Source organism: Rissa tridactyla, chromosome W (assembly GCF_028500815.1).
Source record: "Rissa tridactyla isolate bRisTri1 chromosome W, bRisTri1.patW.cur.20221130, whole genome shotgun sequence".
Classification (NCBI taxonomy): Eukaryota; Metazoa; Chordata; class Aves; order Charadriiformes; family Laridae; genus Rissa; species Rissa tridactyla.
Genome location: NC_071496.1, coordinates 74,153 through 90,178, shown reverse-complemented (window position 1 = coordinate 90,178; position 16,026 = coordinate 74,153).

Below are 16,026 nucleotides of genomic sequence, written 5' to 3'. Positions count from 1 at the left end.
TGTCTACCATAGTCTCAGATCTCCTCTTAGCCTTCATCTACTTCTGTCCATATGTCCACTATGATGATTTTTGCTGCCTTTTACAATTTGTTTTTCTTCTAGCTACTTAGATGTTAATTAGGGTACTTTATGGAGGTTCAGGAAATACGTGACTTGTATTTCCATGCTTTTTTGTTGCTTTTTGTATTTTGGGACTCAAGGAGCGCTGTTGAGTAAAAAGTCAAAGAGAGATTATCAACATGACTTTAAATTGCTAGCAATTTACAGTAAATACCGTATTTCACAGAGGAATATGTTTTGGAGAAAGTTTTCTTACAGAATCTGATTCTGTTTTGTTACTCATCCCATCCACAAAGGGCTTCTGGCAGAAGTTCAGTAGTGCACGCGGTCTCGCTAGAAATAAGGAATGACCCCATAATAATATATCGTGTTTGGGTTTGTATTTTTTCCTTTTTGAAGGACACTTAAGTACCTAAATTGAAATGACAATGTTGTCATTGCACTGAATAAACTACTTTGCTATAGAGATTAGTCTGATATTTATGTTTTTTCTATCTACGTCCCGTAAAAAAAATAATTTAATTGCTTACCTGGACACATCATTGATGCAATAGATGTAGCTGCAAGCGCTGTCACGTGCACTGCTACCTTTGTTGAATCCCTGTGTGTGTGTGTTTCTAAATGTTTCTCCCCTTCTCTCTTAGGAGTGAAGTGAATCGCTCTGCCCGCCACAACTGCATATTGCCTTGTCCGGCCCCGTGTGGTGTCACGTCTTGCGTTGTATGGCTCTGTTGTTGTCTTGACTGTCATCTGATCTATTCTGCCATTGTAGGCCACCGTCTTGTCACTTCCTTCATCAGCTGTTTTTTATTTGACGGTGTATTGCATTGTACTGCCATGTACGCCGTTACGCTGTCTCGCATTGTATTGTCCTGTCATTGTCGGGTTTGTGACTTCAGACTTTGTGTTGAAAACTTTCACAGTCCGACAGTTGGCTGTTGCTTATTGAGCTGTGTATTCGTTAAACAATTCCCAATCCCGTGCAGTCCTAGAACTGTTTGCTGTTTATTTGAGCGGGTATTGGCTTGTGCTGAGCCCGTATAGTGCTATGTCTGGTGTTGGATTACCCCGTCATTGTTTAGATTGTCATTTCAGCCATTGTGTTACAAAATTCTCAAGACCGTGCAGTTCTGGAAACGTTTTCTTTGTATTTCACCGTGTATCAGATTGTAGTGCCCGGTATAGTGTTAGGTCTTGCGTTGTATTGCTCTGGACCGATCTTGATTGATATCTGATATTTTCTCTCATTGTAGTGCACTGTCTCGTCAGTTTTGTAATGGGTTGTTCTCTGACTGCATACTGCATTCTACCGCCGCTATAATCACAGAATCACAGAATCTTAGTGGTTGGAAGGGACCTCTGAGATCATCAAGTCCAACCAGAAAAAAAAAAAAACAACAACAAAAAAACCCACACCAACACCCACCTACTAAACTCCACACCCACAACCCCACACCCAACACCCCACCACAAACCAATAATCTTGGGCACTAGATCATGCCCTGAAGAGCCACGTCTACACGTTTCTTAAAAACCTCCAGCGATGGTGACTCCACCACCTCCCCGGGTAGGCCGTTCCAGTGCCTGACCACTCTTTCAGTAAAGTAATTCTTCCTAATATCTAATCTAAATCTCCCTTGCCGCAGCTTCATACCATTTCCTCTGGTCCTGTCGTTATTCCCTTGGGAGAAGAGGCCAACCCCTGCCTCTCTACAGTTTCCTTTCAGGTAGTTGTAGAGGGCAATGACGTCTCCCCTCAGCCTCCTCTTCTCCAAACTAAACATGCCCAGCTCCCTCAGCCTCTCCTCGTAGGACTTGTTCTCCAGACCCCTCACCAGCTTGGTGGCTCTCCTCTGGACACGCTCCAGCACTTCAATGTCTTTCCTGTAGTGGGGGGCCCAAAACTGAACACAGTACTTGAGGTGAGGCCTCACCAGTGCCGAGTACAGAGGCACGATGACTTCCCTACTCCTGCTGGCCACGCTATTCCTGATACAAGCCAGGATGCCATTGGCCCTCTTGGCCACCTGGGCACACTGCTGGCTCATGTTAAGCTGGCCGTTCACCAGCACCCCCAGGTCCTTTTCTGCCGGGCAGCTTTCGAGCCACTCTTCCCCAAGCCTGTAGCGTTGCCCGGGGTTGTTGTGACGAAAATGAAGGACCCGGCACTTGGCCTTATTAAACTTCATCCCATTGGCCTTGGCCCATTGATCCAGCCTGTCCAGGTCCCTCTGTAGAGCCTTCCTACCCTCAAGCAGATCAACACTCCCACCTAGTTTGGTGTCATCCGCAAACTTACTGAGGGTGCATTCAATCCCCTTGTCTAGATCATCAATAAAGATATTGAACAAGACTGGCCCCAAAACTGACCCCTGGGGGACACCACTGGTGACCGGCCGCCAACCAGATTTTGCTCCATTAATCACAACTTGCTGGGCACGGCCATCCAGCCAGTTTTTTATCCAGCAGAGGGTACACTTGTCTATGCCATGATTCTCCAGTTTCTCCAGGAGAATGCCGTGGGGGACGGTGTCGAAGGCCTTACCAAAGTCCAGGTAGACAACGTCCACAGCCTTCCCCTCATCGAGAAAGCGGGTCACATGGTCATAGAAAGAGATCAAGTTGGTCAGGCAGGACCTCCCTTTCATAAACCCATGCTGGCTGGCCCTGATCCCTTGGCTGCCCTGCACTTGCCTTGAGAGCTCACTCAGGATGATCCTCTCCATGATCTTTCCCGGTACCGAGGTCAGGCTGACGGGCCTGTAGTTTCCGGGATCCTCCTTCCGGCCCTTCTTGTAGATGGGCGTCACATTGGCCACCCTCCAGTCATCCGGCACCTCTCCTGTTGACCAGGATTGTTGATAGATAATGGAGAGAGGCTTGGTGAGCTCTCTTGCCAGCTCCCTGAGAACCTTTGGGTGAATCCCGTCCGGCCCCATAGACTTATGCGTGTCCAGGTGCATAAGCAAATCATTAACTACTTCCTCCTGGATTACAGGGGGGTTGTCCTGTTCTCCATTCTTATCTTCCAGACCAAGAAGCTGACCACCCTGGGGGTAGCTGGTCTGACTATTAAAGACAGAGGCAGAGGCGGCATTAAGTATCTCAGCCTTCTCCTCGTCCTTGGTTGCAAGGTTTCCCCCCACATCCAGTAAGGGATGGACATTCTCTGTCACTCTCTTTTTGTTGATGTATTTATAGAAACTTTTTTTGTTGTCCCTTATGTTAATTGCCAGGTTGAGTTCCAGCTGGGCTTTTGCCTTCCTGATTTTTTCTCTGTATGACCTAACACGATCTCTGTACTCCTCCTGAGTTGCCTGTCCCCTCTTCCAAAGGTGGTAAACCTTCCTTTTTTCCTTAAGTCCCATCAAGAGCTCTTTGTTCATCCAGGCCGGCCATTTTCCCCGCCCTTTAATTTTGCGCCTCATGGGGACAGCCTGCTCCTGGGCCTTTAGGATTTCCCTCTTGAAGAGCGTCCAGCCTTCCTGGGCTCCTTTGTCTCTCAGGACTACCTCCCACGGGACTCTCCCAACCAGGGTTCTGAACAGGCTAAAGTCTGCCCACCGGAAGTCCAAGATGGAGGTTTTGTTAACCCCCTTCCTTACCTCACTACGGATGGAAAACTTAACCATTTCATGGTCACTAAGCCCAAGACGGCCTCCGACCTCCACATCCCCCACTAGCCCTTCTTTGTTTGTGAACAGTAGGTCTAGCAAGGCAACTCCCCTGGTAGGCTCACCTACCATTTGTGTCAGGAAGTTATCCTCCATACGCTCGAGGAACCTCCTAGCCTGCCTGCTCTCTGCTGTGTTATATTTCCAGCAGATGTCTGGTAAGTTGAAGTAAGTCCCCAACTAGAACAAGGGCTGGCGTTTGCGAGACTGCAGTCGGCCGCTTATAGAATACCTCATCAACCTGCTCATCCTGGTTGGGTGGTCTATAGCAAACTCCCAGCAAAAAGTCACCTTTGTTAGCCTTCCCTTTCACCCTTACCCATAAACACTCAACTTCTTCATCGACGGCTCGAGCCGTATTAATTATTAATTAATTAATTAATTTAATACAGCTCGAGCCGTATTAAAGCAAGTCTGTGACAGAATTTGTTGCCGAACCGTTCTTTACAGTCGGAGGCTAAGACTGGATCCAGCCGCACCTAGACTCCTCCCTGAGAAGGAGTTTAGGAAGCAAGGGCTTCCGGTCTGAATGTCACTGCTCGGCAGGAGGGTCTTCTCGGCTGTTCTTCAACACCCAACGCTGTTCTTCTGTCCTCTCCTCCTTATAGCCGTGCAGCTATTAGTTCCCTGGCCTCCGAGGCAACGTTTACTCAGTCTGGATCCCCTCCAGATTTAATCATCACGTTCCCTGTCGCTTTTCTGTCTCTCCGGCGCCGTCGGGACTTTTCTTCTCCCGGTCACGATGCCCCTCGGGAGTTTCCCGGCGACCGGCATGCATCTCGTAGCGTTTTAGGTGGGTCCGTCTTTGAGATGTAGTGCACTCATTTGTTTCTCTGTGCTACCTAGGATTCCCGTATTTCGTCTCCAGCCACCCGGGAACATGCGTACTCCCCTCAGACGATCATCCGAGTTCCTCCTAGTCCTCCGCCCAGCCTTCTTTTGTCTATCAGCACCCCTCGATGCCCCTTTTTTCACCCTCACCAAGCCTCCCGAGACCTTTCTGGAACTCCACAGCTCCTCATAGCATTTTATCTCCCTTTCTGTCTCTCTTGTTCCATCAGAGCCTCCCGTGCTTCTTTGCTACGTGGCGCCCCTTCATCTTTCTCTCTACCATCGAGGGCGTCTCCATGGAGTTCCGCTCTCACTCCTTCGTCTGTAGTTTGTCCGTACCTCTTCCTGAGGCTCCTAAAGCCTTGCTGCGTGTCCGAGCCTTTTTTTCCTACCCTACCCCCTCAGAACGCCTGCGCTTTTTAAAGCCTTGTCTTCCGAGTCCTTTCTTATACTCCACAGCACTTCAGCTCCCTTTCGATTTTGTTCTTTTTGTGCTCTCCAGAGCGCCCTTAACTTCTTCTTTGATGCTTAGGATGCCTTTATTCTGTCCCCTGACGTCATCTGTACTTTGTCAAAATTCCCTTCAGAGTTCTGTCTTGTTATCTGTGAGGCTTATTCGGTCTCTCAGGCGGGGACTCGTCCGCTACCATCGCCGAGCTCTCGCAAGATATCCCTTAAGCGCCAGAACCTCATTTTAGCTCTGGAGCGCACTTTGCACCCCTTCTTTCCCTTCAGAACCTTTCCCAAGTTTGCAACGGTTAATGCCATCAGTCTTCCTGTTCTTTCTTGCTTTTGGTGCGCCTGAAGTCGGTCCCCTGAGGACAATCGTACTTTGCTCAATGCCCTGTTGATCTCATCGCATCCCGAGATATGTTTAGTTTCTCTGGCTCCTTCAGGACCTCTCTAATCTATGCGATAACGCGTCTTGTTCTGCGAGAACCTTTTCCAAAGTCATCTATGTGCTCTAGAGCCTTGTGTTTGGTTTCTGTGGTATAATATTTTTCTACTTTGTATTGGGTTTCCTAAAGATGTCTACCATAGTCTCAGATCTCCTCTTAGCCTTCATCTACTTCTGTCCATATGTCCACTATGATGATTTTTGCTGCCTTTTACAATTTGTTTTTCTTCTAGCTACTTAGGTGTTAATTAGGGTACTTTATGGAGGTTCAGGAAATACGTGACTTGTATTTCCATGCTTTTTTGTTGCTTTTTGTATTTTGGGACTCAAGGAGCGCTGTTGAGTAAAAAGTCAAAGAGAGATTATCAACATGACTTTAAATTGCCAGCAATTTACAGTAAATACCGTATTTCACAGAGGAATATGTTTTGGAGAAAGTTTTCTTACAGAATCTGATTCTGTTTTGTTACTCATCCCATCCACAAAGGGCTTCTGGCAGAAGTTCAGTAGTGCACGCGGTCTCGCTAGAAATAAGGAATGACCCCATAATAATATATCGTGTTTGGGTTTGTATTTTTTCCTTTTTGAAGGACGCTTAAGTACCTAAATTGAAATGATAATGTTATCATTGCACTGAATGAACTACTTTGCTATAGAGATTAGTCTGATGTTTATTTTTTTCCTATCTACGTCCCGTAAAAAAAATAATTTAATTGCTTACCTGGACACATCATTGATGCAATAGATGTAGCTGCAAGCGCTGTCACGTGCACTGCTACCTTTGTTGAATCCCTGTGTGTGTGTGTTTCTAAATGTTTCTCCCCTTCTCTCTTAGGAGTGAAGTGAATCGCTCTGCCCGCCACAACTGCATATTGCCTTGTCCGGCCCTGTGTGGTGTCACGTCTTGCGTTGTATGGCTCTGTTGTTGTCTTGACTGTCATCTGATCTATTCTGCCATTGTAGGCCACCGTCTTGTCACTTCCTTCATCAGCTGTTTTTTATTTGACGGTGTATTGCATTGTACTGCCATGTACGCCGTTACGCTGTCCCGCATTGTATTGTCCTGTCGTTGTCGGGTTTGTGACTTCAGACTTTGTGTTGAAAACTTTCACAGTCCACTGCAGTGCGACAATTGGCTTTTGCTTATTGAACTGTCTATTCGTTAAACAATTCCCAATCCCGTGCAGTCCTAGAACAGTTTGCTGTTTATTTGAGCGGGTATTGGCTTGTGCTGACCCGTATAGTGCTATGTCTGGTGTTGGATTACCCCGTCATTGTTTGGATTGTCATTTCAGCCATTGTGTTACAAAATTCTCGAGACCGTGCAGTTCTGGAAACGTTTTCTTTGTATTTCACCGTGTATCAGATTGTAGTGCCTGGTATACTGTTAGGTCTTGCATTGTATTGCTCTAGACCCGTCTTGATTGATATCTGATATTTTCTCTCATTGTAGTGCACTGTCTCGTCAGTTTTGTAATGGGTTGTTCTCTGTTTGACTGCATATTGCATTCTACCGCCCCCTATAATGTTGTCTTGGATTCTGTTGCTCAGTCACTTTATCGAGTGCCATCTGCGACCGGGATTGCAGCGCACTCGTCTGTGGGTTTTCGATCGGCGGTTCATTAGTTGACTACCTCTTGTCTCGTCCTGCCCCGTGTTGTGTTTTGTCTTGCATTGTATTGGTATTGCCCTGTAATCGCCCTGACGACCGTCCGATCCATTCCGGTACGTGCCGCTCGGTCTTGCGGTTTTTTTAAACGTTTGTTCTTTATTTGGCTGCGTATTGCCTTGTAGTGCCCTGTATGGTGTTGTGTCTTGCGTTGCATTGCCCCGTCGTTCTCTTCACTGTCATTGTGGACGCTCTGGGATAGTAGCCATCTGTATCGTGGGGGTTTTACCGGGTGCTCTTTCTTTGACCACCGTGTATTGCCGTGTTACCCCCTTTGTGTTGGGTCTCAAATTGTATTGCCGCGTCATTGCTTTGACTGCCATCTGATGTGTCTTAGCATTAGACCGTCCTCTATTGTCCTTTCCGAGCCTCCTGACTCAAGGGGAGGGTCTCTCTGACAGCTCGTCTGACCCTTGGCCCTAGGCAGTAAATAACCCGGGGTACGTGGCCGTGGAGTCTGGTGAGGTGCCATCCTGTGCGCTCCTGCTACCTTTGTTGAATCACTTTTGTGTTTCTAAAGGCGCTCTGTTCTCTAGGCATCCATTTTCAGTGACTGGGACTTCTTCCCTGCATCCTTAAGATCTTAGGTCTTGAGGCAAGACTTCCTAGCGCATACATCTTCTCAGGTTGAGAGTCATTTTTTGTGGCGTGCCATGTTTCTGGTTTTGTGGGGGGGGGGGTTTGTTGTTGTTTTTTGTTTTTTCTTTTTTTTTTTTTAACGGCAGGTTGTAGTGTTACTCTGCACGGTATTTCTAAGTCAAAAGAAGACCTTGTTGTGGGGCGGGCAGTGTGTGTCACATGGGGTTCCCCCTAAAAGTGAAGGGAGAGCATCTAGGAAGAAGATGCAGAGCTGGTGGTCGGGGAGAGGCTCAGGGGAGGGGGTGATGTGCTGTGGGGCTTTGGCAATGGCCCCTGTTTCCAGTGGGCTCCAGCTGGGGCTGAGGCAGCCCAGGTGGGACCCATGAGGTGAGCATGGGCTGGGCCAAGGGCTTAAAAAGAAAGGCTGCCCTGGGGATGGGTCTGCTTTGCCAAGGGCCTCTAGCTTCCAAGGGGGCTGCCTGGGCACAGGCACAGCTGCCTGCCAGCGCTGGCTGAGGAGTCAAACGAAGGGGGTTCCGACAGGCAGGTGCCTCCAGCCAGGAACGGACGGTCCCCGCAGCGAGGAAGGATCCCTCCCAGCCATCCCTGACGGAGGGCACCACCAGCACAGAGCGCCGGGAGCTCGCTGCCTTCGTCGGCTGCGTGTGTGAGCCTCATGGGACAAGAGCGTCGAGGCACCCCCTGCCCGCTCCTAGGTGGGCAAGGGTCGTCAGGTCGCCTGCACCATGGAGGACGAAGGGGCAGAGAGAGAAGCCTGTGAGCAGCGAAGGTCTCCCACACGTGCCAGGAGCTGCGGTGAGTCGTGTGCCCTCTTGTGCATGTCCAGGCCTTTCCCTGCCATGCCTCTTCTGATCTCTGCCTGCCGCCTTGCTTGTCCCGGCTTCTGGCTCCCCAAAAGCTTTTTGCTCTTCTGCTTAATGCCAGCATGTTCTTTCTCCCCTTCTCCGTTTCCTTTCTGTGCCTCTGCCTTCCCAGCTCCCCATGCTCTATTATTTTATTCTTCCCCCACTGCCTTCTTCGCTGTTGCTTGTGAAAATTGCATTTGTAGGTCTCCCCCTACCCAGCAACCTGTCTCTATTTCTAGTGACTCCCTCTGCTCCACCCCGCATCCCTCTTCCAGTGTCCTTTCTCTGTGGCTGTCGGTCCGACTCCGTCTCCTGCTATTTAAATGGCTGCCTGCCTGTATGGCCAGTACCCCGTTGCTTTCCAAATCTTCTTTCTGTGTCTCCATTTACCCAGATCCCTGTCTGTGTTTTTTAATGCTTCTTGCCTGTCCTCTACTTAGTTACTTTTCCAATTTTGTTTCATTGTCTGTCTTTATTCAGTTTGTTGACCCTTTTTTTTTTTTTTGCTCCCTGTTTTCTTAATCTGTTTGTTTTTTAAATTTTCTTTCCCTCAACTTTTATCCAGTTTGCCATCCTCGCCTTGTTATTTTTCTTGTCTTTCTCTTACCCCCTCGCTTTAAAAATTCTGTGTCTACTTTTATGAAGCTGCCAGTACCAATTTTGGTTTCTTCTGTATTGGTCTGGTACTCCGTTCCGTTTACACTTTTTTATTTATTTTGCCCTTGCTATGTTTTTAATTTTTTTCCTTTCTTTCTGTCATCAGTCTTGCTTTTAAAAGGTTCTTTTTGTCCATTTTTATCTGGTGCACTGGGTATATTTTTAAATGTTTTCTTATTTCTTTAGTGCAGAGGCTTTTTAAAATTTTCTTTCTACATCTCCGTTGCAGTTTGCCGTCCGTGTTTCCTAATCATTTTGTTTTGTTTCCCCAATCCCCATCACTTCTTAAGTTTTGGGGTTTTTTGGTCTTGTTTGTTGTCTTTATGGCTTATCTTTTCATTGAATCATTTCCTGTCTTTCCTTCCTGCTGTTGCATTTAAAATTGTCTTTCTACATCTGTCTTTGGTCGCCGTCCCTATTTTCTAATATTTCTCTTTATTTACTCTACTGGTACCGCTCTTTCAGTGTTGTTGCCATGTATACTTTTGTTCTCTTTGCTGTCATTTTAAAATTATTTGTTGTCTTTCCTTAACGCTGTTGCTTTTTAATTTTTGTTTCTACGTCTCCGATTTAGTTTGCCATTGTTATTCTGTAATTCGTTTCCTTGCTCCTTTAATCACGGACGCTTTTAAGATTTTCCGTTTACACTTACCTCCTTTGCTGTCTTTCTTTTTAATTGTTTCTTGTCTTTCCTTCGTGCCCTCTGTTTTTTGATTTTCTTTCTAAGTGTTTTGAGTTCGCCATTTCTATTCTTTAATTTTTTTTTCTTATTTTCTTAATTCCTGTGACTTATAAAATTTTACGTCTGAGCTCTTTCTCTCAGAAACCCGTCCTCAGCTGTGTTTGTGCCTCGGAGCCCTGTTATCACCCTCTGTGCCATCTAGGATGCTTCCATTTGGTCCCCGGCCTCCTGAGGACATCTGCACTCTGTTCCACCGCCCCCCTCCACTTTCCTCCTCATGTCCCTGTACCTTCTTCTGTCCCTGTGGCCCATTCAGGACCCTTCTCATCACGTCACAACAGCTATAGATGCCTCCGAGGTTACCCTTAGCACATATTCAGCTTTGTCGCGGACTTTGCGCACCCCTCTCCTTCCCTCGGAAGACTTCCCAAGTCCCTATATGTGACACAGTGTCACACCCCGAAGTTTTGCTTAGACCTGCGGAGCCTTGGGCTGCAAGATGTAACCTAGCAGCATAGCAGACTTTGGCTGAGCTCCTCCTTAGTCCAAGAAGGGCGGATAGTAGTTGCGTTTGAATTTGATATATTGGAACTTAACTAGCACAACGAAATTGTATAAGTAATATTGATGAAGAGCGTATGCTTAACGTTACAAATTTGAGTGACCGTTACGATCAAAGGAAAGGGAACTCTAATTCTTGGAAATGAAGAAAGGGACCTTTCTCTCCTGCGTCAGCAGAAGGCTGAGATACAGCTGTGAGATGGGACAGAGAGATCAGAAAAGCGAGTGAGAAGGTCAAAGCACTTGCATCAAAACTCCAGTCATCGAAGAGGACATGTAAGGGCTGAACAATTCAATCGGAGAAGAGACACGCGCTTGTCACATGAACACGGGCTTTTTTGCTTTTTTGCTTTTTTGCTTTTTTGCTTTTTTGCTTTTTTGCTTTTTTGCTTTTTTGCTTTTTTGCTTTTTTGCTTTTTTGCTTTTTTGCTTTTTTGCTTTTTTGCTTTTTTGCTTTTTTTGCGGTTTTGCTGGCGGCAGGCCCCCGGTGTAGGTCGGGTCAGGACTTTGCTGACTCTGTGTGTCTTTAGCAGGGCCCAGAGTCTGTGGGAGGATGGGAGATAGGAGGTGCCTGGCGAAGGCGGGGCTCGGAAGAGCAGCTTCCGAGGAGCAGCCGACGCCGGGGGGTCGGGCTGGCAAATAGAGGGTGGGAGCTGTGGGGAAGAAGTGGGGCTCCTTCCCTGATGGCTCAGGGAGAAGAGAGGGGCTTTCTCAAGTTTTGGCACTGAGGGATGGTTAGGAAAGGGGTGTGCGTTCACGAGTCTCTCGGACAGGTTTTGCAGTTGGGTTTGGGTGTCGACGGAGCCTGGTCTGTTCTAGGCTCTGGCATTTGAGGTGAGCCGGATAGTATCGAGGAGGAGCACGGGACTGGTGGTTTGGCAGAAGTGCAGTGCTAATGTTGTGCTTCTTGGTCTCTTAGGTGCTGTGAATAACTGTCACAGCAGCCTGCAACTCTGGAATGATCACGGAGCAGGCGAGCGGAACGCTACGGTGTTGGTGAGGCTGAGGGTGTTGTGGGAGAGGTTGGTATCTCCTCTGAGGATGCTTATGGCTGGTGCTGTGGCTGCTTTTGGCATTATTTTTTTCTTTTCCTTTTGCAGAGGGAAGAGGAGGGACCTGGTGACAGCAGGACTGTATTGGATGGCTGGTTTCTGTGGACTGCATCGAGGAAGGATTCAGATGCCCGGCCCTCCGAAAGCTAAGTTGAGAGTCAGGCACTGGAGAGGGGCGGAGGTGGACAATTGCCAAATGGGGTCTTTGATGTTAGCGTAGTGAGGAGGGCTGTCCTGGGGCACAGCCTCCTTTGGGCAGGTCAAGGATGTTGCTTACTGTTCGGCACGATGTTAGCGCGTCCCGGGCAGGGCAGTTCCAGCCTGTGCGTGTTGTCGTGTCGTTCACATGGTCTGTGTTTTGCATCTGAGCCCTTTCCTGGCTCTCGAGATCATCTTTAAGGTCCAGGAGCCCGTTGTGGGGCATCGGGTGTCATCCTTAGGGTCTCAAATGCTCGGACCTGTGGGTGTAGCACTACTCGGCTGCCGCCGTTCTTGCGTTAGAAACTTAATGCGTGCATTGGTCTTGCGTCTCGGAAGTTTCTGCACGGCCCGCTTCCAGGACGAGGACTTCTTCCCTGCGTTGCTGCGTTCTTAGGTCTTGAAGGCAGGCTTCCTGCGTGTCCGTCTTGTTGGGCTCGACAGTCCCTTCTTATTATGGACCGCCACGTTCTACACTTTGTTTCGGGGGGTTCCGTAGAGCGTCTTCACGTCGACATCATCACGATCCCCCAGATTTTCTTGCACGATGGTGACTTTGGTCCCGTTGTCATCTTTCCTGATGAGAGTTTTCTCTCGTCTTTGAGGCGCATCGTTCGTAGCGTTCTGTGTAGCATCTGTCTGCAACCGTGAGTGTTTGGCTCGGGGCTGCCCTGCCCGGGTGTGTAGCATCCAGGGTGGGCGGAATCGTGTGGAGAGTCTCTATGTATTATATGAATCTCTGTAGATCGGGGCGAAGGTGTTAGAGTCATCTCAGGGTAGCCATCAGGAGGTGGTGTGGACAGCTCTTGCATTTTTCTTGTTTGGGAAGAGCACAGGCATGTTGGAAAGGCAATACAGCAGTAGTGAAGAAGAGTTCCTGTGGAAGAGGGTATGGCTGCTTTTTGTGGGGATTTGTTTTTTGTCATTTTCTTCGTGTAAGGTTGTATTTGGACCTTAGATGTATTTGGAAAAAGGTGCAAGACTTTGTTATTACGACCTTATTGCTCTCTGCCTCAGGGTGATTTCTCTGATGTTCTTGCAGATGCAGCGGGACAAGCTTGGCGGGGCAGCATAGGATAGGGGAGCAACGTAAGAAGGTGGGTCAGCACGTGGTGTTAGAGAGAAGATGGGGCTTTGAGTACTGTATGTATTGGTTCTTTCCGATTTGAAGTTTTGAAGCGATGCATGACATGGGATGTGGGGACGGGGATGAGTCAGTCAAGGTCAGCAGCGGCGGGTGGGCTGAAGTATCACATCTTCCTCAGAGGGAGCAACTTTCATGTTTGAAGCAACCCGTGTCGGTTGGGTTTTACAGGCGCTTTGCAAGCCTTCAGGTTGCATGCCTCAGGGGAGGATGGGCGGGCGAGGCGAGGGAGCGGGAGATGGGAATGGGTCCGCACGTGTTAGGGTTTTGGGCGGTATCTCAGCACGCGTTTCTTTGGTTGGCGTGACACGCAGGGTCAGAGGGACGATGCTGCACGCCCACTCAGTAGTCCCAGCAAGTGAGGCGCTTGTGAACCTGTTGGTGTCTAATAGCAAAGTACTACGTTGCAGCTCAGTGGAGTGTTTGTCTTTGGTTTTGCAGGGTTGCGCGCCTCTGGAGCCGGATGAGCGTTGGAGGTGTGCTGGGTAATAGAGGTAGCGAGTGGGGGTGGTGGTTTCCCGTAAGCTCAACAATAATATTGTGTGTCTAGGTGTCTTATGTGCCAGAACCGGAGAGCGCTGCAAAGTCTGAATCTGGAATCTGTGCGGAGCAGGTGAGCGGAAAGGTACAGTGCATCTGATGTGGGGGATATTGCAGTACAAGTTAGAGTTGACGGATGTGATGGTGCCCGATGGCACCGTTTTGTGGAAATTGGAGTTCCCTTGTTTATTTTTGCGGATGGTGAAGAGGAAACTCAGCGACTCTTGGATCGCTCTGTAGTTTTCTCGTCTGCAGTCTGGGGCGGTGCAGCGTGGTAACACGTCTGATATGTCCTCTCATTGTAGCGCGCTGTCTCGTCCGTTTTGTAATGGGTTGTTCTCTGTTTGACTGCAGATTGCATTCTACCGCCCCTTATAATGTTATGTCTTGGATTCTGTTGCTCAGTCATTTTATCGAGTGCCACCTGCGACCGGGATTGTAGCGCACTCGTACGTGGGTTTGCGATCGGTGGTTCAACTGTTTGCTGTTTATTTGAGCGGGTATTGGCTTGTGCTGACCCGTATAGTGCAATGTCTGGTGTTGGATTGTCCTGTCATTGTTTGGATTGTCATTTCAGCCACTGTGTTAAAAAATTCTCAAGACCGTGCAGTTCTGGACTCGTTTTCTTTTTATTTCACGGTGTATCGGATTGTAGTGGCCGGTATACTGTTAGGTCTTGCATTTTATATTGCTCTGGACCCGTCTTGATTGATATCTGATATGTCCTCTGATTGCAGTGTGCTGTCTCGTCAGTTTTGTATGCAGTTCTAGAATCGTTTTCTTTGTATTTCACCATGTATCAGATTGTAGTGCCCGGTATACTGTTAGGTTTTGCATTTTATATTGCTCTGGAACCGTCTTGATTGATATCTGATATGTTCTCTCATTATAGCGCGCAGTCTCGTCAGTTTTGTAATGGGTTGTTCCCTGTTTGGCTGCAGATTGCGTTCTACCGCCCCCTATAATGGTATGTCTTGGATTCTATTGCTCAGTCATTTTATTGAGTGCCACCTGCGACCGGGATTGCAGTGTACTCGTCTGTGCGTTTTTGATCGGCGGTTCATTATTTGACTACCTCTTGCCACGTCCTGCCCCTTGTTGTGTTTTGTCTTGCATTGTATTGGTATTGCCCTGTAATCGCCCTGACGACCGTCTGATCCGTTCCGGTACGTGCCACTTGGTATTGCGGTTTTCTTAAACGTTTGTTCTTTATTTGGCTGCGTATTGCCTTGTAGTGCCCTGTATGGTGTTCTGTCTTGCGTTGCATTGCCCCGTCGTTCTCTTCACTGTCATTGTGGACGCTCTGGGATAGTAGCCATCTGTATCGTGGGGGTTTTACCGGGTGCTCTTTCTTTGACCACCGTGTATTGCCGTGCTACCGCCTTTGTGTTGGGTCTCGAATTGTATTGCCACAACAAATCATTGTTTTGACTGCCATCTGATGCGTCTGAGCATTAGACCGTCCTCTGTTGCCTTACGTTGTGCGTTGTATTGCTCTGTCGGTATCTTGCCTGCTGTCTGACATCTGTTGGCGTTGGAAGGCACAGTATTGTGGGTCCCTTCGTGGGTTATTTATTTGACTGACTATATCACTGTACTGCGCTGTGTAATGTTACGTCTCGGACTCTGTTGTCCTGTAACTGTCTCGACCGCCACCTGACGCCCTGTGGGATGGTACTGCCCTGTGTGTTGGGGTTTTGCCAGGTTGTTCTTTCTTTCATTCTGTTTTGCATTGTACTGCCCTGTGCTGTGTTACGTTTGGCATTGTATTGCCATGTAATTGTCCTGAGTGCCACGTGATATATTGTGGCAGGGTGCTGCAGTGTGTTGTGTTTATTTTTTAAGGGGTGGTTGTTGATGTGAGTGTGTTTTGCCTTCTAGTGCCCTGTATTGTGTTTTGTCTTGCGTTGTGTCGCTCTGTCGTTGTCTCGACTGCCATCTGAGAGAGAGTCTGGCATTGTATGGCACTGTACTGTGAATTCTTTCCTTGGCTGTTCTTTATTTGATGGTGTATGGCGTTGTACTGCCCTGTGTCACTTTGTCTTGCCTTGTATTGCCCTGACGTTGTCTTGCTTCTTATTTGAGCTTGTCTGGGATTGGACTGCACTGTATTGTGAGTTTCTGAATGAGTTCTTGGGTTGTGTGTTCCATCGTAGCGTCCTGGATTGTTAGGCATTGCATTGCATTGCCCCATCGTTGTTTTGACGGTCACTTGAAACATTCTGTCGGAGGACTGCGCTGTATCGTGGGTGTGTTGATGGGTTGTTCTTAATTTGGCTGCGTATTGCCTCGTGCTGCCCCGTGTTGTGTTATGTCTTGCATTGTATTGGTCTGTCATTGTTTCGACTGTTGTTTTAGGCTGTCTGGGATTGTACTGCTCTGTGTTGTGAATTCTTGAATTGGTTGTTCATTGTTTGACCGGTGTGGTGGTGCGGTGCCCTCCTCCCCGCCGTTTCCCACCCCCTCACCCCCCCAACCCCCTTTTCTCTCCTCCCCGCAGGCCACAGAGTCAACACACTGTCTGGAGTGAGGACTGAACTATTTTTTTCCCAGGCTGATGTGATTAAAAGTCAATTAGCTGCCTCTACAAATAGCAGACAGGACAAGAACCCTTG